At 40.3% G+C, this 19,597-nt stretch overlaps 1 pseudogene; it reads right to left on the reverse strand.

The window, feature by feature from the left end:
• Positions 1-2,811: 2,811 nt before the first annotated feature.
• LOC129069557 (zinc finger protein 131-like) lies at positions 2,812-4,585 on the reverse strand (annotated as a pseudogene).
• Between the last annotated feature and the right edge of the window lie 15,012 nt (positions 4,586-19,597).

The following is a 19,597-nucleotide window of genomic DNA, read 5'->3' on the forward strand; positions in this document are numbered from 1 at the left end:
TATGGTAAGCAACCTGTGAGATTCAGTGGTGCAGTCTCCTTGATTTCCTGAACTTGCTGCTCTTGGATGCCTTTTATGCCATTTATGTTGACTCTCTGGAAGTTAATGGGTTTTGATTGTTGTTTGGTCTTTTTTTTTTTTTTGGTGGGTGCTGCCCTCTAGCTGTCTGACTGAGAATTACTCTACCCACCATGCCGTGTGTTTTTGTGCCAGTGCAGCTGAAGAAAACCACAATTCCTAGGAAACAAACTCACATCCGCAAGAATAACCCCCCTGCAACCTTACTATCAGCAGCAAATGATCCTGTATTAATAACACTGTAAAGAGATTAAGACTATTATAAGAAGAGAAATAAACTATTTGTATAAAACCTAACTAATGACTGCATATTCACAAACTTGATGGACCCAAAGTAAATGTTAAAAGGCTATGTAATAAAGACAATATCACAAATCATGGAGAAGACCACAGTGGATTTCATCTCGGGAGCATCTAGTATTTACTGCAGTTTTTTCTTTCTAGATTTGCCTCTGATGATTTCAGGTGTTGACCCCACCTGACTTTAGGCAGTCTGTTGGAGACTTCGAGTAATCTACTTTCTATCTCTTTCGATTGTTAATCTATTCACTGCACTCAGCTGGCTGGTTAGGCACCACAGGGAGGGGTCGAGCCACTCCTTGGTGTGGGACTATTGTTTCCTCTCAAGCTGCTGCTGCTCAGGGAAGTGGTCTTCCTTAGCATGATGGTTGCTGCCATATGGGGGATGATCCTCAGCATCAGGATCCCACTGGTACTCTCTCAGTTATCTCCCCAAAGCCTCAATCTCCCATATCTCCTGAAGTGTCTCTTCTCCACTCTGTGACCCCTTCAGCCAGGGAGCTACTATACATGGCTGCCACTCTGTACTTAGCATTCAGGCTTTAGCACCACAAGGCCAGGGCACAGTCCCTCCTGGGGTTTGGGGCTATTGTTTTCTCTATCTCTGCTGCCACTGAGGGGTGTGGTTTGCCTGAGCAAGATGCCTGCTGCTGTATGGGGGAGGAGTCAGCACTGGTATCCTGCTGGCTATTCCCTCAGTTCTCTCCCCAAAGCCTCCTTCCCCAGTCTCTCCTCAGACATCTCTAGCCCACTCTGCCCCTGTGTTTGTTGAAGACATGGGTAAGTGGCTGCAAATAAAAATTTATGCATTGGACCTTTAAGCCGGTCTTTGCATCTCCAGCCACCCATCTCTGGCAGAGTGCTGGCTGTTAAATGTGTACTTTTTAAGCTCCGGTACTGCAGGCTGCAGATCCCTGCTTATTGTTTAGACCCCACTCTTCTCAGGGAGATCCGACTTACTGCTTAAATATACCTCTGGTGCTGCTGCCTGTGGCACCCAGCCAGCCTTAAGTCTCCACCACACTCCTTACCAGTCACATTGTGCTAAAGCTGATTCTTCTGTCCAAGGGTATAAGTCTTCTCTCTCGCTATTGTTCAGCTGCTTTTTCTGGGTGATTTCTCCACAATTTATTTGTAATTTCAGATTGTTCCTGGGAATTTTTACTATTTTTAGGCTATTTTTACTCCATTGTATTCCCTTGCCTCCTATGTCAAATATTAACTGACCACAGAGACATGTGTTTATTTCTGGGCTCCTTATTCTGTTCTTTTGATCTATGTGTGTGTTCTTATTCCAGTACCAGACTCTTTTTTTTCCCTGTGGTTGTTATTTTATTTTCTAAGTTATACTGATTAAAAATATTTACACACCTACTTTTAAGTCCACAGTTTAGCACTTTTATTTGTATGGCTTTAAAATTTATAGCACAAGACCTTTACATTAAGGTTGGGGAAAAAGATTCGCTAAAAAAAAAAGAAAAAGAAAAAAGAAGCCTGATATCTTATATACATGTTTTTCTCTGTACTTTATTTTAAATACATTAATTTTTAAATGATGCTCATGTTTTTTTTTTTAATCTGGTGGTAAAATAATACTGCAATTTTTCCAACCAAAATGAAATTTACCACAGATATAAATGAATTTTTCCCAACTGAAAATGGTCCTTTGGCTGCCATTAAATGAAGTTCTCAACCTAACTTAAGTGAAAAAGAATTGGTAGTTGCCATTATAAGCAAAATTATAAAGTACTATACAGCATCATCTACATCACCCCTTACGACACACACTTTGAAAGAACCAGAGATGCTTTATAGAAATTTAGTTGGTTTTGAAAAGGCACATGGGTGTGGATTGTTCTTTCCATTCTGGAACTTTTGCCACCACCAACACTCTGTGTCTTTTGCAGAGTTGACATCTGTGACTATCAAGGTAGACAAGAATGTTGTTCAAACTGAAGAAAGCCAGAAGCCAGTAATTAACTGCACAGTAACAATGCACTTTTTTTCATGCAGCCTGTGTTCCTACATATTCAATTTTCTAACATGCATTAGAATACAAATGCTTGTACTCTAATGATTTTATGTTTGATCTTATGATATGTAGAAACTGAGGAAGAACACAACCTGGGAAAGAGAAGGGGGAGCCCTTACCATAATGAAAATAGATACATTCGTACCCAACTGTATAAGAATATAATCCATTTAAGTTTCCAGAAATATACTTCTCAAAACTTCGCATTCACTTACAGGAAACATCCCTCCTCTGTTGCATTAGCTAGGAGGGGAAATCAGGCTGTTTCAATAGAAACAGTTCAGCACAACAGGGAAGAGTTTAACTTTGATCCACCTGTCTGTTAGCTCAAGGACAGTCACGCTGCCCAACATCAGTCCAAAAACCCAACATATATGTTTAAAAATATACTCATTTGTTATTCATTCTAAAACTGGCCCAGGTGTTCTGCTCTCATTTCCTGTACTTTCAGCTTGAGAATCCACCACTGGCCTAGTCTCTAAACCTAGCGGCATCTTCAGGATCTTCTCCAGCCCCCTCTGCAGCGTTATCTTGGCTCAGCTCTCTCTCCTCCAGATTCATGAAGTCAAGGGTCACTTGAACCAAGGCTGTTTCTAGAAGCTCAGTGTTGACTTCCAGGAGCACCTGACTTACCCATTATACATGCAGCTCCTCCACATGGACTTCAGTACTTTCTTCCATCTGGATTCAACCCACTTCTAGGTAACTCACCTGGACCTGCTCCGGAAGATCCCTCACATGCGAGTTGTGCACTTGGCTGTCATGGAGCAGATTGGGATGCACTTGTTCCACAGTCACTTGTGCTGAGTCCACCTGAACCAGAAGCAGTGGTAACTCATGTACTTTCTCTACTTGTTCTATAATAGTCATAGACATCACAGGTTCAATTTGCACACAAGTTTCTACTGAAAGAACTTCCTCTATTACCAGATGCTCAGAAATATTATGGGATTCATTGAGATGCCTCCTTAATTCATTTCTTTGCATAAACCACAAGTCACATAAGGTACAATGGTTGGGTTTATCTCCAATGTGTATTACCAAGTGATCTTTGAACTGGTTCCAGCTGTTAAATACACTGTTACAGACCTGACATTCGTAAAGCTTCTTTCTTCCCTTTTTTGCCCCTGCTCCAGTTTGGCATGCAGTCAGATGACATTTGAGGGTGCTATTTCTAGAAATCATTCATGTCAATTTGGACATTCAAAAGGTTTTTCACCTGTATGTTTTTTAAGATGATATTTAAAATGTCCAAAGTGGTCAAACTGTTTCTCACAATACTGACATATGTGAATTTTTTCCCAGTTCTTTGCTTCTTACTGACCCCACCTTCCTCAAGGTGGTAACAATTGAGGTGCTGTTTCCATGCGCCCTCCCTAAGATACCTTTTATTGCATATTTCACACTTAAAACTCTCAGTAGAGTGTGATTTCATGTGTTCCTTCTACCTTTTTGCTTGTAGGGAGAGATGCACAGCCATCTTCTTTCATCTGCCCTTTCCTGTCACCTTGACAGTACTTGCTGGTAATATCTGCCGACAGAGCCAGAGCAGAATCATCAAAAGGAGCCGCACTCTGAACATACTCCACGGACTGCTTGGCAGAAGCCACGCCCTCCTCTAGCGTCTTCATGACTTCCTCTTCCACTTCAGTGGTGCCTCCCATGATCTCCACCTCAATTTTAATGGGTCCTGATTCCACAGATGGCAATGACTCAGTGATGACATTTGAAGTTTCTGCAATCTTCTTTTTTGGCCTCACTTTTTCCTATGTTAGTTTCCTCCAGTGGAGTGGAGTTCTCTTTGTTCCTGACTTCAAGAGCTTTGATAGCTTCCAGCATTTGCAGAAATTCCACTGCTATCCTCACATCACTGGCTTCTTCTTCTTGTATCATTAATTTTGCTGTATATGTGAACTCAATTAAACGACTAAAGGCCATTTTACTAACACCTTCTATCTCCACCAAAGTTTCCTGAGTAAACTTCTGAAATAATTTGTAGAAGAACTTACTGCAAGCAGCCAAAACAGCCTTGTGGGCCTTAAAATGGTGACCATCGACAATCAGGGTGATGTCAGTATACCGGTCCTGCCCCCGCTGTTCATTCAATTGGTCCAGGGTCATTTTGTGATGTTCTAAGAACCCCTGAAGGCAGTCCATCTTCTCTTCAGTCTCCATGGCCAGCAGGCTGCTCTAGGTCTGAATCTTCCCTCTCTCTTCTACGTCCCTCAAAGCCTCTCCTGTCCTGCTCTGCTCTCCTCTCCTCTCCTGAGGCGAAACTCACCCCACACCCTTCCCTACCCCTAAACTGTGCCTCGCCCTCCATGTCTGCCTGAGTGCCAGGTGCTCCTTCTGCTCAGGTCCACCGGTGCACATTCGTTGCCAATACCAGACTCTTTTGATTACAGTGGCCAGGTATTGTGGTCCCTCTTACTTTGTTCTCCTTTCTCAAAATTGCTGATGCTATTCAGGGTAACAATGTTCCATATAAATTTTTGAAATGTTAGTTCTAGATCAGTGAAATATGTCATTGGTATTTTAATAGGGATTGTATTGAATTAATAAATTGCTTTTTGGTAGCATGGATGGAACTGGAGAGCATTATGCTAAGTGAAATAAGCCAGGGGGTGAAAGACAAATACCATATGTTCTCACTTATCCGTGGGACCTAATCAACAAAGCAACAAGCAAGACAAATATAACCAGCAACATTGATAGAAAAAATAAACTGACAGTAACAAGAGGGAAGGAGTGATGGGGGTAATGGGGAAAAGAAAGGGAAAGGTCAAATGAAGGAACAAGTATAAAGTACCCATGGAGAAAGCCAAAGTGGGGAAGGATTGAGGGTGGGAGGTGGGGTGGGGGGGTAGGGGAAAGTGATGGTGGTAAAATGGAGACAACTCTATTAGAACATTAAAAAAAGAAATTAAAAAAAAAAGAAAACCCTAGAGTCATATCCATAAAGGGAACCCAGTAGGAAAGCTCCAAACTCTGCTGAGACGAATTCCACATCATTATTTTTCATTATATATGTTATTTTTTCTTTTGCATAGCTTTTAAACATTTTTCTTTTTCTTCAATTTTGTTCTTTTTTTACTCTTTTTTTATTTCAAATCTCATATTTGACTTCCCTTTTCTTACTCCATTTTGCCTTCTTCCTTCCCTTTCTTATTTTCATTTTAAATTTTATTTTTTCTTTTATTGAACTTTTTGTGGTGATTTCTCTCATTGAATCTTTATTCTTATTATTTCTCCTCCCTCCACCCTCTCACAATAATTTTTTTTTTCCTTTAGTCATCTCGTTCCTTTTTTCTTTCTTATAATATTCTTATTCTCCTTCCACCTTCATTAATCTTTGTTCATTTGTGGTTGTTATTGCTGTTGTTGTTAGAGGGTATTTCTGCTTGTGTTTTCTGTGTTGTTTTGTTGCGTTCAGTCAGCACCTGTACAACAGCATTAAAGATATGGTGTGGGCTGAGATTCAGTCAGCCAGCCATAGCAGAAAGCCCATCAACAAGTGGGCCACCAAAAATTAAAAGCCAAATGCAACAGAAGAGCTCACATAAACTGCATTAAGGGAAAATGGGGAAACAAAGAAACAACCAATAATGGAAAGGAAAGAAGGAATTTCCAGAAAAAAGGAGCTAAATTAAATGATCGGAATTAGAGTTCCACATAATGTTTATAAGGAGGCTCAATAATCTTAGTGGGAATTACATCAACATGAAAGAGGACATAGAGAGGAATGAGAACTAGGTAGAAATGAGGAATAGGATAACTGAAATGAAGAATACACAGGAATTAAAAGCAGAGCAGATGAAACAGAGGGTCAAATCAGTGATCTGGAAGACAAAGTAGAAAAAAACATCCAATCAGAGCAACACAATGGAAAAAAAAGACTTAAAAAGAATCAAGATAGCTTAAGGGAGCTTTGGTACAACACAAAACGTACCAATAACAGCATCATAGGGATACGCCAATAGGGTTTTCTATGTATATTATCATGTCATCTGCTAATAATGACAGTTTTACTTCCTGCTTTCCAATTTGAATGCCTTTTATTTCTTGTGCTTGTGTGGTCACATTAGCTAAGATTTCCAATACTATGTTAAATAGGAGTGGAAAAAGTAGACACCCTTGTCTCCTTCCTGATCTTAAGGGAAACACTTTCAGTTTTTGCCCATTGAGTATGATGCTGGCAATAGGTTTCTTATATATATGGTCTTTATTATGTTTAGGTATGCTCTCTCTATTTCCACTTTGCTGAGTGTTTTTATCAAATGGGTGCTGGATTTTATCAAATGCTTTTTCAGCATCTTTTTTCATCATTCTTTGGTGGGACCTTCCCTTTGGCTGACTGATGGAGAGTCACTTTATCCACAACATCTTGCATGCTGTTGTGCAGGTACTGCCAGAAAAGAACCATATAGCCCATGAAACAAAACCACACCTGCAAAAATAACTCCCACCCATAATAACACTATCAACAGCACAAGATCTAGTATTATTAAGCATGTACAGAGATTAAGACTATAAGAAAGGGGAAATGAATATGAGATGACTAACTGAAAGAACATTGATTTTTTAGATAGTAGAGGGAGGAGCAATAATAAGAGTAAAGGATCCAAGCAAGGCAAAGAGAGAAGGTAAAATTTACACCATAAATAGAAAAATGGAATGAAGAAGGTGGAATGGAGGAAGAGAATGGAAGCATAAAGTATTAGGTTTAAACAGAAATTTAAAAAATATAGTGAGAGAGGAAAAGGAAAAGAAAAATAAGTAAATAAATAAAAAATAGGAACCAAATTGGATCCACCACAGCACTATTAACAACAAATGAGCTAAGATTAACATAGGTGGGATTGGAATAAGAGAGAAAAAAAAGAAAGAAAAGCTTAAGGGATGTCTAGAGGAAAGGGAAGTGATTTTGAGATGATAGAGGGAGAATGAATACTAAGAGCGAGGAATGAAAACCAGGCTGAGAAAGGGAAAAATTAAAATTTGAGATGAAAAAAAGAAAAGGCAGGAGGAAGAAAGTTGGAGTAGGAAAGGAAATGGTAAAATTTGAGATTTGAAATACCAAAATAGTGAAGATCTAGAGATAAAATTGCAGAAATGCAATTATGATACACTATCCATAACCAATGAGCAAAGATTGATAAAGGCAGAGAGAGAACAAGGGTATTTTAATAGCAGGAAAAACAATGTGAGATAACCAATGACAAGAAAAATGGTTTTGAAAGTCTAGAGAAGGGAGAAATAGTAAGAGTGTGAAATGGAAAAAAGTTATTGCAAGAGAGAAAACAAAATTTAAAATGAAAATAAGAAGAAGGTACAATAGGGTAAGAGAAAGGAGGAGCAAAATATGCAATTTGAAATAAACTCTAATATAAAATCCAGTGACTTAATATGCACAAACTTGACAAGAAATGAATGTTAAAAAGGTATGCAGGAAAGAAAATATCACAAATTATGAAGATCATGAGGGAATTTGTCTTGGTAGCATTGAGTATTTACCACTGTTTTTTCTTTCTGGATCCACCTGTGGTGATATCATATGGTGTTGCAGTCTGGCCTTAGGCAGCCTGTTCAAGGCTACCAGGGATCCACAGCCTATGGCTGACTCCTTCAGTTGTTAATCTACTCACTCTGCACTCAGCCATCAGGCATAAGCACAACAGGGTTGGGCAGAGTCCCTCCTGGGATCAAGGCTATTGCTTCCCCACATGCTGATGCCATTAGGAAAGGAGTGGTCTGCCTCAGCAAGATCGCTCCTGCTGTATGGGGGATGACTCAGCACTGGGATCCTGGTGGCTACTCTCTCAGTTCTCTCCCCAAACCCACCATCCCCAGCCTCTACTCCAGTGTCTCTAGTCCACTCTGCCCCTCCACCTTTGCCAGAGCCCAGGGTAAGTGACTGAAAATGAAATTTTATGCATTGGCCCTTTGAAAAGCTCTCTGTGACTCCAGCCATCTGTCCCCAGCAAAGAGAAACCCTGCTGCTATTCGCAGCTGGATGTTATTTGGGTTCTTTCCAGGCTCTGGTGCTGTAGGCTGGAGAGCCTGCCTTGTGGGTTAGACCCCACACTTCTCATGGGGAACCCCTGGCTGCAGCAATATTCCTCCAGTACTTCAACCGCTGCTGTGGGAGCTCAGCCTGCCCTCTCATGTCTTCTATATGCTCCAGTCACATTGTGGTGAGGCTGTTTCTTTTGTCTTTCTGTGACTATAAGGCTTCTCTACTGCTATTGTTCAGTTATTTATTCTATATGATTTCTCAGTTGTAATTCCAGATTGGTCCTGGGTAGATATTAGTGTAGATCCCACTTACTCTTCTGCCACCTTGGATCTCGTTATCCCATGATGATTATTTCTTATAATTACTATCTCTCTTCTGAAATCACCTACTTTTTCTTTTGTTTGTATACCTTTTCTATTATATCTTTACAAAAATTTTATTTTATCCTCCCCCAAGGACATTTTTTTCCATTGTTTTTAGAGAGAGAGGAAGGGGAAGAGAGGACCATTGATGCGATGGAGAAGGATTATGGTAGCCTTTCTTACTTACATACCTGGATTGGGGATCATTGCTTAGGTATCGTACATGTCGAGACTGGGTTTGCACATGCCCATGTCTGAACCATGAACAAACCTGCAACCTCGATATGTATGTGCCCTAAGAATCAAATCCACAATCTTTTGGATATGGGACAAAGCTCCAACCGAGTGACTCTGGCCAGGGCTCTATTATATCTTTTTTTAAAAAATAATTTATTGTTTATGCCATTACAGTTGTCCCACTTTTCCCAACTTCACGTCCCTCTACCCATCCGACCTCCATTTCCATAATCTGTCCCCTCACTGTTGTCCATGTCCATGCATCCTTCATATACATTCCCTGACTAAACTGTTCACCTTCTTTCAGTCAGTCCCTACCTCCTGCCTCCCCTCTTATAGATCTCAGTCTGATCCATGATGCTATGTCTCTGGTTCTATTTCATTCATTAGTTTATCTTGTTCATTAGTTTCCTCTTATGAGTAAGACCAGATGGTATTTGTCCTTCCCTGACGGGCTCATCTCACTTAGCACAATAGTCTCCAGTTTTATCCATGATGTTGGAAAATGTATGAATTCTTTCTTTCCGCTGCATAGCATTCCGTTGTGTAAATGTAACATAGTTTTTTGGTCCACTCATCTACTGATGGGCACTTAGCCTATGTCCAAATCATGGCTATTGTGAATAGTGCTGCTATGAACGTGGGTGTGTGTAAATTCTTTCTAATTGGTGTTTCGGGATTCTTAGTGTATATTGCCAGCAATGGAATCGCTGGGTCATAAGGTAGTTCCATTTTTAATTTTTTAAAGGAAATTCCATATTGTTTTCCACAGTGCCTGCACCAGTCTGCATTCCTACCAAGAGTGCACTAGGGTTCCCTTTTCTCCACATCCTCACCAGCACTTGTTGTTTGTTGATTTATTAATGATGGCCATTCTGACAGGTGTGAGGTGATATCTCAATGTGGTTTTAATTTGCATCTATCTCTCTGACGGCTAATGATGTTGAGCATTCTTTCATATGTCTATGGGCCCTGTGCGTGTCCTCATTGGAGAAGTGCCTGTTCAGGTACTTCTGCCCATTTTTTCAATTGGATTGTGTGTCTTTCTGGTGTGCGGCCGTGTGAGTTCTTTATATATTTTGGAGATCAAACCCTTGTCTGAGGTTTCATTGGCAATTGTGTTTTTCCATGCAGTACGTCCCCTTTTCATTTTGATGATGGTTTCTTTACCCGTGCAGAAGCTTTTTAATTTGATGTAGTCCCATTTGTTTATTTTTCCTTTATTTCCCTTGCCCTATGAGATATAGCGGCAAAAATATTGCTGCACGAGATATCTGAAATTTTACTACCTCTGTTTTCCTCTAGGATTTTTATGGTGTCATGACTTATAGTTAAGTCTTTTATCCATTTTTTTGTTTATTTTGGTGTATGGTGTAAGATGGTGGTCTGGTTTCCTTTTTTTTTTTTTTTTTTTTTTTTTTTTTGCATGTACTAGTCCAGTTCTCCCAATACCATTTATTGAAGAGACTGTCTTTACTCCATTGTATTTCCTTGCCTCCTTTGTCAAATATTGATTGACCATAAAGACCTGGGTTTATTTCTGGGCTCTCTATTCTGTTCCATTGATCTATGTATCTGATCTTATGCCAGTACCAGACTGTTTTGATTACAGTGGCCCTGTAGTATAGTTTGATATCAGGTATTGTGATCCTTCCAACTTTGTTCTTCTTTCTCTGGATTGCTGAGGCTATTCAGGGTCAGTTTTGGTTCCATATAAATTTTTGTAATATCTGTTCTAGATCTGTGAAATATGCCATTGGTATCTTAATTGAAACTGTATCGAATCTATAGATTGCTTTGGGTAGCGTGGACATTGTAATGCCGTTGATTTTTCCAATCCATGAACATGGTATATGCTTCCACTTACTTGTATCTTCCTCAGTTTCTTTCTTCAGTGTTCTGTCGTTTTCTGAGTACAGGTCATTTACTTCCTTGGTTAAGTTTATTTCTAAGTACTTTATTTTAATATATAAATGATAGTTATTTAAAATTTTCTGTCTGATAGTTGTAACATCTATCTTGTTATGGAGTAAATTGCATTCCCCCCAAATCCAAATGTTGAAATCCTAACCCCTCAGTGTGACTGTAATTGGAAATAGGGCATTTAAGAGGTAATTAAAGTTAAAGGGAGCCATAAAAATGGGGCCCTAATACAATGAGGCTGATTTCCTTACAATAAGAGAAAGTGACACCAGAGATGTGCATGCACAGAGAAAAGACCATGTGAGGACACAATGAGAAAGTGGCCATCTGTAAGCCAACGAAAGAGGTGGCAGGTGAAATCAACCTTGCTGATACCTTGATCTTGAACTTTCAGCCTTCAGGATTGTGAGAAAATAAATTTTGTTGTTTAAGCCACCCAGATTTGGTATTTTGTTATGGCAGCTTGAGCAGGCTAGTACACGTTTCATATGTAAATCTGATTCTGACGCTTATTGTTTTTTCAAGCTGTCTTTTTTTTTCTTGCCTTTTTATATTCCTCATAACTCTTTGTTGAAAGCCTAATGCTGTGTAGGAAAATTGATCCTTGGGTAAAGTTTTAAATATGTCTTGAGAAGAGCACATTTTCATTCTGTTAGGTGTTTGATGAAGGGATTTGTGTCAATCTAGTCAGGAGTTGAGCTGTGTTTGGAATTTGTTATTGCTCTTGTCACCAGAAGTAAAGTTAGTTGCCAATAAAGGCACCAGAGACTTCATACTCCTCTTATCTTTTTGCTTGGCTTTGGGTCTCCTGTTTGTGCTACTCCTAGAAAGCGTTTGTCTTTCACAGCTGTCTCAGCTATATTCCACCGTTACCTTTCTTTGTTGTTTATTATTGTGGTGATGAGATATAGTGGAGAGGGTATTTTCTAATGTTTTGACTAAACCCCAGGCTTTCACAGGAACTGTGCACCTGCATCTGGGGATATGGCCTTCACAACTGCTTCTTCCATGGGTAGACCTTCCTCTTCTTCCTTTTCCCCACCACTTGCATTGATATCCACCACTGTTCCCAGGCTACACTATTAAAGTTCTCTCTGTAGATTAAGGCTTTTGTAACTTAGTGAAGATAGAAAAGGTGGGTCTGGTGGTATTTCAGTGGTTGACTCCGTGGTTTTACACCATCTATGATGAGATTCTACCAGTGCTTTCAGGAAACAGATTTTGATGAATTTACCTCTACTTATTAAGTCTTTTGTTTTGAAAGGATTATAGGGGATGTCTCTGGATTGATTTCAGTAGTGGCTGCTAGTCTCTTCCCGCAGTCAGAAACGTAGGGGAGGTTTTCTGGGTTCTCTCTGATCCTTCCTGAGAGAGTTTGGTTGGAATGCTGAAGGTAAAGCCTTCAGGCGGATGGGAATTCCATTAAAACCCCCCATTAGAACACCTAGATTAGTTTTACAGTTTGTAAACATCCACAAAATCCCCACTTTCTAAAAAGTGTTTTCCAACTTCTCTAATTTTACCTGTTGCAAAAGGAGAAGCTTTATGATAGAAGGAAGTCAACCTTTTCAGCATTTTTTTTCTTCTTACTGCACTCTTGCAAAATACCAGTCAGTTGTTAGGATCAGAACTATTTTACAAGACATATTTATATCACTGTTCCAGAGAGCTCTCGGGCATATTGGAGATCCACTCCCAGAACCAGCCGGTGACTTAGCTCAGCTCCTACTTGTGAGGTCAGGCCATGTCTACATCCTCACCTCCTTAGGACTGCAGCTCACCAGAGCCAACGACCCTGACAGAGTTGGTAGTAGTTCTTTTTTTGTCAGATATACATTCAGGGGTTGGTGAGTTCAATGTTAGTCCTTGGCTTTAAGCAGTAAGCCTGGCTTTTGTCCTCCACCTTGCTCAGAGTACATTTGGACTCTTATACCCTGCAGGAAATTAACTTTTTTGCTACCAGTATTTGCTTCCAGTCCAGCAAGACTGCCAGTTCAACAGAGAGACAATGATTATTTTCTGTCTTGCGTGTTCCTTTTTGATTTTACCTTCTCATATTTTGTCCATCATTGCCATGTGTTTGGAGTGGCAAGCTTTCCATAGCATGGACTCATTGTACCATCTTGAATGGAAAGTCAATGTAAATCTTTCCTATGTGGATCTTACTCCTCTCTAATTCCCTATATTGTGTTTTCAAAATATGACTGCATGCTTTCTTCATGATTCAGGCTTATTGTTATGACAGCTCACTTTTGTGCCAGGCTATGAAGCAGTATAAAGTCTTAGCTTGATTAACGGAATTCAAACTTCCTTTCTGGAAAAAAAATAATCAGGCATCTTTTACAATTGTGATAAATCGTCTTAAGCTGTGTTGGTGTGTATCATATTGATTAATAGTGGTGCACTAACTTACCGCCTGTGTGGGTAGATAAGCATGGTAAATTATCCCGTGCACAAGTGAAGATCACTGGGTCAATGCAATTCAAATCTGTGAAGTTAGTGAAGGATTTTCTTTGTTAGCCCCATCTTTCTTCATGGCCTACCTTTTGTTCCATCGATGGTGGCCACTCTCTCCAATTCAGGCGCTAACCTTATGCCTTCTAGCTCTCCCTCTCTGATGCCTTGACTGAGGCAATACAGTGTCATAAGAAGAGCATGGGCTTGGGCTGACCAGGCCTTGAATTCCATCTCTGTTTCTTACCAGCCGGGTGAATTTCGGGAAACCACTCTCCCTCTTTGAGCCTCTGTTTCTTCATTTACAAAATGGGACTAATAAATGGCATCTATCGCATAACGCTTAAAGCTGTGATGAAGAATGAGATGAGGTCATGTGTATAAAGTGTTTACCATAGTTAGCATTACATAATAAATGTTCATTACTTAGTAATTATCACTGTCACCAATATAATTATTTGAATGAATAGAAGGGACCAGGGCTAGCCTGAGTCTGAAAGAAATCAGCATCATACTTAGAGAGAAGGAATAAAGTTATGGGGGTCAGACTTGGAAAAGTATGTGGAAATGCTAGAGGTCAGAGAGGGTAGACAGGTTGTGTAGTGCAGACGTATTGGCAAGTCATGTGAACTTCAAGTATGGCCTGGACGTTTATGGATAGGAAGTTGGTTTGGAGTACATGGTCTTGGGGCTGAGAGCTGAAAGGGAAAAATGGTCACAGAATGAATCAGAGAGCCTGATGAGACAGTCTGAGTCCAGGCTACTTTAGGGTGAGTGGCTTGGTAACAGGGCTGCGTAGGGTGAATGAGGCAGGCAGGCAGACCTCCATGCCCACCATGATGTATAGTTAAGGTGGAACACATACTTCTACATATAACTTTACCACCTTCCAGAACCCCGCTGAAATTACCATAAAATTATATTTGAAAAGACTGAAAAAGCAGGAAAGAAGACAACTACATTTTCAATGCTGAGAAACAGATGGTTCAGTAGTAATTGACCTGGCAGACCCAAGAAGACCACAAACGAGGAATCCTAAGCCCTAAGTAGGAAAAGCCAAAAATCATCCTGATTTACTACCGCCCTTCCACCCCTAAGAAGAATCTTCAAAGGCTGCAAAAGGTAACTCTGGAAGTGGAGATGAAGGGGATGGGCACCAACATAAGGAGGGTTGTTTGAAAACTGTTTAAAAAGTAGAAGAAGCACTTCCAAATTCCCTCCTGCAGTCCAGACCTGACTGCACCGAGGGTCTGGCCTTTTCTTGACCTGACAGAAGGCTGGAGTGTCATTCCCTGGAGAGGGTAAAGCAGAGGGACTCTGGACTGGGAGTTCCCAAGCCCAGTGGAGGGCCGGAACTCCATATTGAAAACACAGGGTTTAAGTGGAGGTATGTGTCCCGGAAGCTATAAACTCCCGGTCTTCTCTGAATGTGACCCTAAAATTCTGACAACTTCAAGAGTCCTCTGTGGGCCATCTGACCAACCGAAGGGAAAAGTATATAAGGATATTGACACTCAAGGGTTCCCCAAAAGGGTCCAGCTGGATTACTCTACAATGAGGCTCATAGTTTGATACTGCAAGGTGGAGAAAGAGGAGGAGACCCATCTAGTTGAAGATACTTATCTTTATAATGGGAAGGGAGATCTGAATATGTTTGTTACTTCAGGGAAAGGGGCCAGTCAAAAAAGGTGTAGTGACTAGAGATTTTGGAGAGAGACGGTAATTGATGGAGTGAGGTACCTGGGAAAGCAGGATGGGATAGAATCAAAGGCATGAATGGAAGTGATAGCTTGAAGCAGAATTAAGAATACTTTTGGCCCCCACTGTGATAGGATGAGAAGAAATAAGATTTGGGTGGAGACTCAGTTCAACCATTATTATTTCACACTGGCATATCTAATGCATCCTGCTAGGTACCATTCATTCATCCACCCATTCATTCACCCAACACTTTTTGGAGAAACTACTGCGTTCCAGGATGTTCAAGAGAAGATGAACCAGACAAGATGCCAGTCCTCTAGGAGGGCTCACAGTCATGGGGTGAAAGCAGACCTACAACATAAGGCAATATGAGAACAGAGACCGGAGCACAGGAGGCTGTGGGAGCACAGAACAAAGGAACTGGAGTAAAGTGAATTTTAAAAGTATGAAAATGACTGTAGAATAAGGCGTAGACTACTCCGTGGGTTCAAGGACAGGGACATCTCATCTAGCATGGCTGATTCACATAGGCTTCATCCTGTGGTGTCAGGGGATTGTGGATGCCCACCAAGAGGTGGAAACAGATGCAAAGATCCAGGGGCAGGGAATTGCAAGAGGACATGTTCAGGGAAGGGAGAGAGAGGCCCCGGTGGAGCACAGAGTATGCCAAGGGAAGTAGAGAGAGGGGCAGCTGGAAAACAGGAATAAGATGAGATACAAAAATGTCATTGAGGCAACCTCACAAAATGCAACCGGGTTAAACTAATGGATTGTGTACAAAACAAAACAACAACAACAAAAACCCACTAGACTGGGAAATGAGGAGCTCGGTGTCATCCTAGGCCCAGTTCTGCCACAAACTTGCTTTTGGTCTGGTGTGTGGCGACTCAATTAACGCCTCTGAACATTGGTTTCTTCATCTGTCAATTGGCAGCAACAATACCTTCGCTGCCTATCTCATGGGGTTGTTGTGAGAAGCATATGAGTCAGCGCACATGAAAATGTCTTTGAACAAATATTTAAAGTTGTGATGCACACAGGTAAAGGCTTATTATTGAGGAAAAACATGCCTTAGGGACACATCATCAACTGAATAACAAGAGGAGCAAAATTTACTGAAATACTCTGCTATGCCAGTCCAACAAGTTTCCAAAATTAGTTCTTATGTAATATGGTGAATGAATCAACAAACTCTTATCCATTTGGAACTTCTATACATAAAATTTATATACAATAAAAATAGATTTGTGCTGTGCTGGTAGCCTACCAATAATTGTAAAACGGGAGTTATTCTTTTAGAAATGTAACAACTTAAGAGAACAGATTAAAAATATGCAAGTTTCCAATGTTTTTCATTCACTGACTACTCTGCTGTACATGGTAGGGTGAGACAAGTACAATTTCTGCCCTCAAGGAGCTCACCTTTCACCATGGGAGACAGACTTATTCACAGACAATTGTAACAACAGGTAATGACAAGGGGTCTGTGGAAGCTCAGAACAAGCATACCTAAGCCAGTCTTTTGCAGCAGAGGTTATTTATATTAATATGAACTGGTACCACTGCCCCATTTCTACAGATGAAGAAACTGAGACTTAGCAAGTGACAGAGTCAGTCCTGTAACCCACATCACTTAACTCGGGGGCTTTTTCTGCCTCAACAAGCTGCCTCTTCTATTTTGTAAATACATTAGGCCTATTCATGAAAGACGTTGCCCATCATCACAGTCCTCTTCCAGAACTTTAGTGGGAGCTTCTCAGTGCTGTGTGAGTTATAAAGAGGAATGTAATCTCCATTTCTGGAAATAGTGCATACTAGTGAAAGCCCTCCTGCTACAAAGTGCCTTAAAAGGCTGGATAAACTTTAATAAATATCGCCTTTGATGTACATGATGAGTTTGTCATGGAAGGTGACTCTCGGGTGTCAAAAAACAAAGAATTTAAATAGCAGATCAATGGGTATTTGAATTTCCATTAGGCAAGTAAGACTTAATGACCACCAGGGAAAGGAGAAAAGCCTTGGCACCTGACAAAGGCCACACAGTCGATTAAAGGATACACTGAAAAAAAAAATCTGCCTTCACCATGGGGAGATAAAAAGGGAGTTTGGTCTCTTCGTGGGTTCTGGTGGAAGATAATGAAATGCTTCCCCTGATAATTTGCAATTCTAGGGCTATTCTCATGCTGGTCTAGGGGTGGAATTAATACCTCCTGTTCACACAAGGAAACTCCAAACACACGAATTAATGCAAAAAAAAAAAATACCATCCAGAGATACCACGGGTATCCTGGCAGAAGCAAACATACCTCTCTGGAGAGACACATCCTCAGTTCAGACCTCACACACGTCCCACAGATGAAGCTCTGCCGAGAAATCCCTAAAATCACAATCAAATTTGTAAAGCACATAAGGAACAAACCTTCTGTGATTGTCAGCAATGATGAGCAGGATTAGACCACCAAGAGCTTCAGATAATGGAACCAACAGAGAGTATCAAATAAGTTTGTTTAAGATACTTAGGAAAAAATAAGAAAGAACAAGATTCTGTGGAAGTAAGAAGAGACTCATTGGAATACTACGTGGCCATAAAGAAGAAAAAATTTACCCTTTGCAACAGCATAAAATGGACCTGGAAAACATTACGCTAAGTGAAATAAGCCAGTCAGAAAAGGACAAATAAATGCCATATGATTTCACTCATATGTGGAATCTAATGAACAAACTGAACTAACAAGCAAAATAGAGACAAACTCACAGATAGAGAGCAGGCTGACAGCTGTCAGGGGGGTGTGTGTGGGGGGGGGGGTGGAGGGATCACGCAAAAAGGAGAAAGAACTCACAGACACGGACAACAGTGTGGTGCTTGCCGGTGGTGAGGAGGAAGGGATGGGTGGAGGTGGAAGAGTGTATAAGGGGGATAAAGGGTAATGGGAAAAATACAATAAAAATAAAATATGTTTAAAAAGAAAAGAAAAAAGAGGAGGCTGTTGTTTATTTTTCTTAAAAGAACCAAATGGAACTTCTAGAAATGCAAAATAACATATCCAGTAACATCGAAAGCTCAGGGAATGGGTTTAAAAGCAGATTTATCTGCTTTGGTGAACTGGAAGACAGACCTAAAGAAATTATTCAGAACGCAACTAGGACAGATAGCAAATGTATAAAAGATTAAGAAATATGGGGGGGAAATGCAAAGGTCCAAAGATAGCTAAGTGGAATGACAAACAGGAGAATAGGGAGAAGGTGTAAACCAACATTCAGAGGGATACTGGCTGGAAATTTTCCAAATATGAAAAAAGACATGATTCCTCATCCTTTGAAAGCACAAGCCACACACAGAAACAACAAAAACAAATCATGGGAAAACCATAGGCCCACAAAGAAAAGGGGGAAGATCTTAAAAGCAAACTTGAAAGAAAAGACACAGTACTATTTAATTGATAATAAACTGACAAAAGATTTCTCACCAGCCACAATAAAATGAAACTCATATTACTAAAGCAGCCAGGAGAAAAAAAATAGCAAGGAATGTCAAACCCAACTAAAGTACCGATCAAAGGCGAGGGTGAAGTAAAGATATTTTTTTCAAACAACAGTTGAGGGGGTTGACTACTCACAAAGCCTCTCTAAAAGAATACCTTTAAAGATGTTCTTCCAATATAGGGAAACTGAACACAGAAGAAAGAAGCAAGATGCAACAGAGCAATGGTGAACAAAGAAATTAGTAGCCCTGGCTATGAGTCTAAAAAGAATAAACTGTTTAAAACAGGGTAACTGACAAAGTCACAACTAAGTGTTGGACAACGTTGACTTTTAGCATAGTTTTTGTATTATTTGAGATGAAGTTGGAGATGATGGTTAACTTTAGACTTGATGAAACGACAAAACTGCAAGGACCCTGATAATCTCAGATCCATTGGTGTCCTGCATATGAAAGACTAGAAATCTAAAATTTGTCTAAAACTAATTAACTACAAGTAAACCAGAATATATCCCAGGAGAAAATACCTATCCAAAGCCAAAAGAGATTTCTTTGTAAAAGATGGTGTAGCAAAGAGAGAGTAGAATAGGGGAGATTCTTGATGAATAAGAAATGGAAAAAGGCAGAAGGAAAAGAAAAGGGAGGGAGTAAGGGAGCGACGGAGGAAGGATTGGAGGGAGAAAAGAAGGAAAGTGTCCTCAAATGAATTAAAAAAAAGATTCTTGTAAGGGAATGCTTTGTTTACTATACTTTGTATTCTGCCCCCATGCCCCAGAAGCAATACTGGGGGGGGGGAATGAGAATAAGTTAAATTTCACAAATGAGACTTAATATCCTCTAACTTGAAAAAAATGGGCTAGTGGGATATGTAGGAAAAAATCAAGTAAATACCTTTGTGAGCAGAAACCCCAAATTGCAACTGTTAGATTTCACCAGCAGTAGGAAGGCTACCAATCATTTACATTTTCCAGTGTATTGTGCTAAGTTGGGGAAATAAGCCAAAACCCTAGGAG

The sequence above is a fragment of the Pteronotus mesoamericanus genome, unplaced genomic scaffold (genome assembly GCF_021234165.1).
Source record: "Pteronotus mesoamericanus isolate MK-2021 breed Mesoamerican mustached bat unplaced genomic scaffold, CSHL_Meso_final contig_226, whole genome shotgun sequence".
Taxonomy (NCBI): Eukaryota; Metazoa; Chordata; class Mammalia; order Chiroptera; family Mormoopidae; genus Pteronotus; species Pteronotus mesoamericanus.